At 38.0% G+C, this 10,292-nt stretch overlaps 1 pseudogene; it reads right to left on the bottom strand.

The window, feature by feature from the left end:
* The window catches only part of LOC144253391 (S-methyl-5'-thioadenosine phosphorylase pseudogene), a 36,708-nt pseudogene extending 30,227 nt beyond the window's left edge, over window positions 1–6,481 (bottom strand).
* Window positions 6,482–10,292: the final 3,811 nt, after the last annotated feature.

Below are 10,292 nucleotides of genomic sequence, written 5' to 3' on the forward strand. Positions count from 1 at the left end.
TAATTATTTCTTCCCTTCTACTGTTTTTGCTGCTGGTTTGTTCTTCTTTTTCCTAGGGCTTTGAGATGTAGTTGTGAGGTCATTTATTTGTTGACTTTTTCTTCTTTTAAGGAATGAACTCCATGCAATGAATTTTCCTCTTAGTACTGCTTTCATAGTATCCCAGAGATTTTGATATGTTGTGTCTATTTTCTCATTTACCTCTAAGAATTTTTTAATCTCCTCTTTGATGTCTTCTATGACCCATTGTTCATTCAGTAGCATATTGTTTAGTCTCCAGGTGATGGGGAAATTTTTATTTTTTATTTTGTAATTGATTTTAAATTTCATTCCATTATGATCTGATAAAATGCATAGTAGTACCATAACTTTTTTATATTTGCTAAGAGTTGCTTTGTGGCATAGTATATGGTCTATTTAAGAGAAGGATCCATGTGCTGCTGAGAAGAAAGTATATCCACTTGATGAAAGTTGAAATATCCTATATATGTCAGTTAAGTCTAAGTTATTGATTTTGTTATTGAGTTCTATAGTTTCTTTATTCAACTTTTGTTTGGAAGATCTATCCACTGGTGAGAGAGGTGTGTTAAAATTACCCAAGATTATTGTGTTGTGGTCAATTTGACTCTTGAACTTGAGAAGAGTTTATTTGATGAACATAGCTGCACCATTGTTTGGGACATATATATTTATGATTGTTATGTCTTGTTGGTGTATGGTTCCCTTGAGCAGTATGTAATGTCCATATTTATTCCTTTTGATTAACTTTGGCTTGAAGTCCACTTTATTTGATATGACTTGCTTCCGCAGTCCATATGAGTGGCATGATTTTTCCCAACCTTTCACCTTCAGTTTGTGCATGTCTTTTCCCATGAGATGAGTCTCTTGGAGGTAGCATATTGTTGGGTCTTTTTTTTTATCCAAGCAGCTAGCCTATGTTTTTGATGGGTGAGTTTAGGCCATTAACATTCAGGGTTTTTATTGAGACATGATTTGTATTCCCAACCATTTTGGTTTATTTTTTGTATTTAACTTGACTTGATTTCTCCTCTGATTAGATTTTCCTTTAGTGTAATACCTCCCTCTGCTGATTTTCATCATTGTTTTTCATTTCCACTTCTTGGGATATTTTGCTGAGGATGTTCTGTCATGCAGGCTTTCTAGTTGTAAATTCTTTTAACTTTTGTTTATCATGGAAGGTTTTTATTTCATCATCAAATCTAAAGCTTAGTTTTGCTGGTTATAAGATCCTTGGTTGGTATCCATTGTCTGATTTCAGAGTTTGGTATATGTTGTTCCACAATCTCCTGGCTTTGAGGGTCTTGGGTTGAAAAATCTGCTGAGATACAAATTGGTTTCCCCATATGTGATCTGATTCCTCTCTCTTGCAGCTTTTAAGGTTCTATCCTTATTCTGTATGCTAGGCATTTTCATTATAATGTGCCTTGGTGTAGATCTGTTGTAATTTTGTACATTTGGTGTCCTGTAAGCCTCTCATATTTGGTTTTCCAATTTGTTCTTCATGCTTGGGAAATTTTCTGATATTATCTCATTGAAGAGATTGTGCACTCCTTTGGTTTGAAACTCTGTGCCTTCCTCTATCCCAATAACTCTTAGATTTTGTCTTTTGATGCTGTCCCATAATTCTTGGATGTTCTGTTCATGGTTTCTAACTTTCTTCACTGTGTGATCAACTTTCTTTTCCTGATTGAAGACTTTGTCTTCATTATCTGACGTTCTTTCTTCCAAGTAATCTAGTCTGTTGGTTATGATTTCTATTGAGGTTTTTATTTGATTTATTGTATCCTTCATTTCAAGTATTTCTGCCTGTTTTTTTTTCAGAGTCTCTATCTCTCTCTTGAAGTAATCTTTTGCTACCTGTATTTTCTATCTTATCTCATTGTTGGAATGATCAATTTTTGCCTGTATTTGCTCATTTAGGTCATTCTTTAATTCACAGATCATTTTAATTATGATTTAATTATTATTTTCATTCCTTCTCTGACATTCCATCAATTTTGCTGTCTATGGGTTCTGTTGTTATAATGTACTGGTTTGTTTGGGGGCACTTTTCTCCCTTGTTTTTTCATGTTTTCTATGTGTCTTCCTTTCTTGCAGTGTGGATCTGAGATATTAAAGTTTCTTCCCTATATTCTTGTAGTACCCATGCGGATTGTCTCACCTTGATGTTGGGTTTCCAGACCCTGCTGGTATCCCTCAACATACGCCAGTGCATCCTGGATCTGGGTCCTGCACCAGTTGGTGTGGGTGGATCTGGGCCACTGGGCTTGACCTCCTGCAGTAGTCTGCTGGTCATAAGGGACAGTCCTGCACCAGAGGCTAGGCTCTGACGGGTGTCTGCCCAGCTGGTGGAGGGGTGGGCCAGGCCTATTGTGAGCCAGGGTCCCCAGCAGGCTGGTGTGGGCAGTCTGGGCTGGATCATGGCTCCGGTGGTAATCTGCAGGTGGAAAGGGGCAATCTTACTCCAGATGCTAAGCTTTGGTGGGCATCTGCCCCCACCGGGGGAGGAGTGAACCAGGCCTACTGTGAACCTGGGTCCCACATAGGCCAGTGTGGATAGTTCTGGGCCACCAGGCTTGACCTCCCAGGGTAATCTACTGGTGGGAAGGGGCAGTCCTGCTCCAGAGGCTAGGCACCCACCAGGGGAAGGGTGGACAGAGCCAACTGTGAGCCTGGGTCCCCAGCAGGCTGGTGTGGGTGGTCTCCACTTTAAGCATTTTTGAAAAAAAAACTTAGAAATTTGTCCTTACGCTCTAAATACTGAGACTTTATGGCTTGCTGATTTTTAATTCTGGTTACTATGTCAAGGTCAATGTGTAACATGGGTAAAGGTTCTTTTGTTAATAACAGTGGATGTCATTCATATTTCTAGTAGTCTTTATCATTTAGGACTTGTATGTGCTTCTCTTCTGTTCATACTTGATTAGATCTTCATTCTTTTTGCCTCACATGATTGCTGATGAAGCACTCACCCAAGGAAACAGGAAAAGAGTGGACTCATCCATTTCCTTGTTCACTTATGCTTCCATTGTTAATAATATCTTCAACCATAACTTCCTATTTAATTAAAATCATATAATATTATCTTTACATTTACCTAACTGGGCATTCACTCAATGCAGTATTCTGTAATAGCTTAAAAGCACTGAGGGAGAATTTGCTCTCTACTTCCTACTTTTTTCCATCAGGCTAGTTTGCAAATGACAGGAGACAGATCAAGTGAAGGCACCACGTCAACACAGAACCTTTCTTTGTGTGCACTCCACTAACACAATACAGGTTTGGGGAGGAAAGTAGGACTCAAAGGCAGGGATTCCAGTCTGATTCAAAATAAGACAGTGCTATGATGAGACTATTGCTTAATGATACCAATGTGTATAATTCTGGGGATCAAGAAACCCCCAAAAGTCTGGGCATTTATGCAAAAGAATAAAAAGTAGGGACTCATAGATATTTGCACTCAAGTTCACAATAGCATTGTTCACAATAGGCAGAGTGTGGAAGCAATCCAATACCCATCTATCAAAGAATGGATAAATAAAATGTGCCATAGATATGTGCAAGGAAATACTATTCAGTCTTGAAATTTTGCAGTATGCAACAACGTGTATGATTAGTGAAATGAATCAGTCACTAAAGAAACAATACTAGGGGCTGGGGTTGTGGCTCAGGGGTAGAGAACTCACCTAGCATGTGTGAGGCCCTGGGTTCGATCCTCAGCACCACATATAAATTAATAAATAAAATAAAGGTGTTGTGTCCAACTACCACTAAAAAAATAAATATTAAAAAAACAATATTGTATGACCTCAATTATATTAGGTACCTAGCATAGTCCATTTCATAGAAACAGAAAATGTAATGATGGGGGAGAAGGGAAGTTAGTGTTTAATGGGGACTAAGTTTCAATTGGGGAAGAAGAGAAAGTCTGAGAAGAGGATGGTGACAATAATACAACAATGTGAGTTTACTTTATGCTACTGAAGTGTATTCTTAAAATTTGCTAAATAGGTAATTTTTATTGGTACATTACAATCATACATAATAGTGAGGCTCATTATACCATATTCATATGTGCACATAACATAGTTTAGTAGATCTCATTCCCCTCTACCTTCCCTTTTCTCCCCTCTTCCCTCTCCATCCACTTACTCTATCCTACTGATCTCCCTTCTATTGTAATGTTGTTATTTTAATTAATGCATTATAATTTCATATAAAATTGGGATTTATTTTGAGTTACTTGCACATGAACATAGCACAATTTGGTAATTTTGTTCCTCAGTACTTCTCCATTCCTTCCCCTTCTCCCTTCCTCTGGATCCCCTTCCTCTTCTCTTGGTCTCCTATGTCATTGAACTGTATACTTAAAAATGGTCAAATAGGTAAATTTTATGCTATGCATATTTTACAATAAAATATTTACCAAAAATTTTGGGCAGGGTGAGGGAGAGTCTCTGAAAGAGCAGTTAAGTCATGATCACTGAACGGCTGGGAACATGGCACAGCCTACATGAAAGATATTTAAGGATACAAAATCCTTTCCTAGGAAGAGAAAATAAACCAAAAGATGCTATTTATGACTTCATTAAAATGGCATTGTGTAGGCTGAGTGTTTCATAGAGACTTCAAGTCACTCAGGTTGGACAAGCTTTTAGTGTGATAACCTGGCTCTGCCCTCCTGTCTCATCAGTACCTAATGTCAAACACATAGAGGGTCAGAAATTTTCTTTTGATTAAAACTGTTTAAAAGGTTGTAAATTCCTAAGGGACCTACATACAGGTTAGGCACAAATATGTTTATGCCTCCTATGGGACTCTAAGCTTCTCAAAACAGGTTATATCTTATTTGTCTCTAGCCCTCAATCCTGTATCCCTATATATGACATGAAGAAAAATTTTAAATGATGCTTGGGAAACAAAAAGCAATTGAACCAAATTGCCTTTGGTAAGAAATGTGGAAAAAAATGAGGCATCGGGGTTGGCTGACTCCATGTAGTTCTACAAAAGCACAAACCCAATATGAGCAATCCTGCTTGTTTTTTTTTAACCTCTTATCATAAAAATTTCCAAACATCATGGATGCAGAGTACCCATCACCTAGCTCCAACAAAGTATAAATGTTTTGTCCGTTTTATTCCTTAGCTGTCACCCTCATTTATAAATATTTCCTGGAATTAAAAAAATCCTACATATGTTATAATTTCACCCATATATACTAAATATTTCTAAAAGATAATGATAGTTTTCAAAGCATGGCTTGTTTTTTAAAGAAAAAACTGGTTGAGTTCAGGAAAATATAATAAAAAAACAGCTAAAATTGTTCATCTGAAATCAGCCATAAGGTTTTGTAACCATTCAAATCAAGCAGACAACAAGATTGAGTGAGTCTGACAAAGAGAGGGTAGTAAACTAAACCCAAGTAGCTTCTGGGAGTAATTGAACCAAATTCTGGGTTATGGTTCCCAACCATGGGCCCTCAGAAGCATGGTTCTCTCAGTAACTACAAGATACCACAGCTTTTCATGGGCAAATGCCTTAACCAAATGCATAAGGCTCATCTGAAAAACCAGAGTGCTGATTTATTGTCTTAGCAAGGAATACTTCTAGGTATTCCTTGGTAGAAGACTCATGTTGGCAAGAAGAACACATCCTCTCCTTGAGGCAAGATTGGCTGGGGAACCAGTTAATGGAAGGCTACCAGGGGGACTCATAAGATAGTTATAAGACTGATCAAATAACCTCTCCCTCGTCAGATGTCAAAAATTCCTTGAGCTAACTAAAATAAAGATAGAGGGTATTTATAAGGCAGCAGAGCATCCCTAGGGCAGATATTTTGGCTTAGCTTTATAAAGAATGATACCGAAATCCAGAAAACCTCAGGCTCTCCATCCATGCCCCATCATCCAATCATCCATCCATATCTCTCCTTGTCTCTCTCTCCCTGGATTCCTCCTCTCTCCCCCTAGTATCTCTGCTTCTTATTCCATTTCCTCTCATCACATTTGTCTTTCTCTCTGCTGACTTGTTTAAGAATACCATAATCAAACACAGTCACCTCACAGCAGCTGAATTTTGTGTCCTCAATTGTAGTCAGTTGAGACTCTCTAGAATCACCATCCAAATTTTTAGGAGCCAAAATTCCAAAACTTAGGTTTGAGGCCCAATGCTTGTGTAATCAACTCCAGCCAACTCCAGGCTTCTGGATGGGTGAGACAGATTCTCAGAGGAGCAGCCTTGGCAGTAGAAAAACATTCTGATTCTTCCTCCAAGGCTGGGACTGGCAGGAGAACACCAACATTTGTTTCTTTAGTATTCTACTTTTTCTCCACATATATAGCATCTACCTGATTGACACATATGTTGATCACTAATTGGTGAGCACATAAAATCAAGTTATAGTTGATTCTGCTCACCTCAGAGCCTTCTCCTCTATATGGTCATCTTTGTTCTTGTTCATTGTGTGTTAGCTTTACAATGGAACCTTCAGCCGGTAATATTTTCCTCTTTCAAGTTCATAGAGAACCAACTATAGAACCAAGTCTTGAACATTCCCTTTCCCCATATTAGTTTGTTGAATATAGAAAACCTAAGGAGAGGTCAGAAGTTTTGAAGCCAAAAAGTGTCACAAAATGATTAAGAAATACAAATACAGTTAACCTGAAAATTTCAGAAAAGAGTATTAGACATGTCATCCATGTAATCTCTTGAAGGAAAAAGAATTGAGAAAAAAAAGAAAACTGAAAATGGAAAACATAATTCTGATAACCCATATGCTATCTCGGTTCCACATTCATGTATGTGATACATAGAAATAGATACGGAGACCATGTCAGAACTGGAGGTAGTGATGGGTGCAGACATCTTGCAGCTGAGGTTTACAGAAGAGTTGGAGCTGGTGTGTTTGGGATCCTTTACAGTATCTAGACCACTCCACTCAGGGTAACTTAACAACCACAACAGCTAAATTTCATGGTAGAGGAACTTGCAAATTCAGAAAGAGCTAAAACCCCACCAAAATTCCTGCCTTCTTTTTCCATATTGTATCAGAACCAACAGACCCATTCCCTTGTTCAAGTTAAAAAAGAGATGGTATTTTTTCCCTCCTTGTCAGAGAATTAAATTGTAGCTAAAAGTGTTTAATGCTACTTCAGCCTAAAATGGGGGAGGGGGAGAAAACTATTTTGTCTATAGACAAATAGAGAAGACAGGAAGAGACTTTAAGATTTTGGAGCATTAAAAGTGATGCAAAGCCCATTTAATGGACACCCCCAGAGCTTTTTTTTTTTCTCCCAAGCACCGCAATTGATTGCCATGAGATTATGATGCCATTAAAATTCACTCTGCCCATAAACTAATGCTGCGGAAAATGCTGACGTTTATAGCAGTTCCTACAAGGGACATATTTCAGTGTGAAAGTAAGTCCTAATGTGAGAACTTTATCTCAGTAAAGCAACATCTAGGAAGGGGGAAGGAGGAGGAGGACGAGAGGCTGTCCGGGAGTGCTGTGAGTTTTATTTCTCTCAATAATGGGTGTATGGATGCTAAATTTCAAAGACTTTTTAAAATAAATCTATTGGCCTTTGACAAAATCAATCCAAACCCCATAAACCAAGAAGTCATCCACTTGATATTAATGAGCCCACATTTGCATTTATTTGTCTCTTACACTAGACAAACCATTAATTTCGTGTTTATGCTTCCTTTGAAGTCTGAATGCTCATAGATAGATGGCCTCATCGAATCTCCTGCTGCTACATTAATATTTCGCTATAAATGATAAATTTTATCATTTTCCACAACACCCCTTTTTACTTTAAGAAAGCTGTGAAAATACAAGCAATAAGTCTTAAGGTCTGAAAGCACAGCTTTTTTTTTTTTTAATACTCTTCAGCAGGGATCATTAAAATCATGGTATCTTTAACATCAGGGCACCTTTGATGGCCTCTAGAAGTTGAAACCAAAATGATGTATAACTCATCAACTAATCAACGTTTCTTGAATAAAAGATGGTTGGTATGGCTACAGCTAGCCCTCAGGTCCATTCTTGACCCAACACTCAATTTCTAAATTTTTTCTAGAATTTATCTAATAATATGTTAGCTTCAAATATGAGACTAATTCTTTGGTTTTAAAAGGGGATATATTTGGAAAGGTTTGAGGTAGAAACATTTATCACCAGCAGGATGTTCTCACTTGGTAGGGTTCAGGATGGCAAAGCACCAGGTAGAAGGGTCAAGGGCGTCTAAGTGAAATGGATTGAGGCTATGTGATATACAATGTATTATGCCACAGAGATGGCCACAGAACATTCTATTACTTTGTCTGATGATGATGATGGATGAATACTTACTCCCTTCCTGTATATCAGACATGAGCTCTGAACTCTGCAGCCATCTTCTCAACAATCCTAGGAGACAATTGCTTCTGTTCTTCTCAGCCTATGGTTGAGGGAAATGAAGCCCAAAGCGGTAAATACTTTGTCAAAGGTGTAACTACCAAGTGCTGTCTCATCAAATCCACCAGGATCTCCTAGAAGTGCCTGCAACCTTTTGTTATATGCATACCAATTCTTTTAGTTCTGCTTCCATCATAGAGGTTAGGAGGAGACCCAAGCCAAGAATTTCCAGGCAATTGACTTTGACTTTGGTAACAATCACCTGGAGTCAGCTTAGAAGCATGGAAGAATTAGAACATCTCTATAATGTCCATCTACAAAAAAAAATTCTCTCTCTCTCTCCTCTCTCTCTCTCTCTCTCTCTCTCTCTCTCTCTCTCTCTCTCTCTCTCTTTAAGATACTTTCTTGGCACATTCTCTCTCTTCTCTTGTTACTCAAATAGCCTCTTTTCTGCTGCAGACAGCTCCAAAAATGATCTCACCACAGATCCCTTAACCTCACCTCCACCACCACGATGTATTTACTTTTTGCTCATATAGTTTTTGCTACAATTCATGTTTTGTGTTGATGTTTCATTAAAATTAATGTTTAGCTTTCTATAGATCATTTAAATATGCATTCATAACCAGTTATATTTTTTCAGATTAATATTACATGTTCCTTTTGGAAGAAGATGGACAGGAATCTCTTTGATCAGAGAACTCATGTTCAAACTGATTCCATAAAAAAAGTCTACAGCTGGGATTGTGGCTCAGTGGTAGAGCACTCGCTTAGCATGGGTGGGACCCGGGTTTGATTCTCAGCACCACATAAAAAATAAAGGCATTGTGATGTGTCCATCTACAAAAAAAGATTCTCTCTCTCTCTCTCCCTCTCTATCTCTCTCTCTCTTTAAAAAAAAGAGATTATTTGTATTATCTATAAGAATCATAACAAAGACATTTACAAATCATTGTGACATCTGATATCCACAGCAGGATTGGTTTGACTTTTTGTTAAATTCTGAGCCAAATATGTGATTAAGAACTGCAGTGAATTTTTTTAACATGTAAATATAAGCTTTGTCATTAAAATACGAGATTGTTCAGGAATGAAAAAAGCAGCTCATTAGTAAAGTGACCGAAAAATCCCCGTTTGAAGAAAGCACTCATCGGAATAAGTACTGATAGACTAGAATAGTCTGTCCTGCATTGTCACATGAGAGGTAGAGCAGAAACCAAAAGGCGTAGTCAGACTACTGTGTCACAGGAAAAGCTGCAAAAGCAAACTAGGTTGCCTTTATGTAGCTAATTAGTGACTGAAGAAGGAAAACCATCAACTGCAATAAGGAATGCTGAGAAAGCTCCTTTCTGAGCTTTTTATGCCCATCAGACCTGCATTTGCAAAAGTTGACATGTGCCAAGGCTTATGAGGTGCCACGCACTCTCAAACTTCACATTTGATTCCACAACTACCCCGTAAAAGGATACTATCATTCCTCCCATTTTACAGATAGCAAAAATAAGATCCTGGGAAGACAGCTAACTTGCCTAAGGTCTCACAGCTACTGAGAGATGAAGCTGGGCTTCAAAGCAGAAGTCCTCTCTCCAATACATCATTGTATTGCTTCCTTAATAGACACACATTAACCCTAGGAAGAAAGCGTGTATCAACACACTATATGTTGTTGTTGTGTTTATCTACTTTAATAAATGGGTTTCTTTTAAGGCAATAGAGGAGACCATTATAATCTCTCAGATAATCATGACTACCAGTGAAGTCAGTCTTTCCAGACCTGGAGCTTCTACTAAAGACCTGATTATATAACTTCCCCATTTCCCAGTAAAGCATCAAGAGGAAATAGCAGACTCTTGAAGGCTGGGCATGCTATCTT

This window comes from Urocitellus parryii, chromosome 2, assembly GCF_045843805.1.
Source record: "Urocitellus parryii isolate mUroPar1 chromosome 2, mUroPar1.hap1, whole genome shotgun sequence".
Lineage (NCBI taxonomy): Eukaryota > Metazoa > Chordata > Mammalia > Rodentia > Sciuridae > Urocitellus > Urocitellus parryii.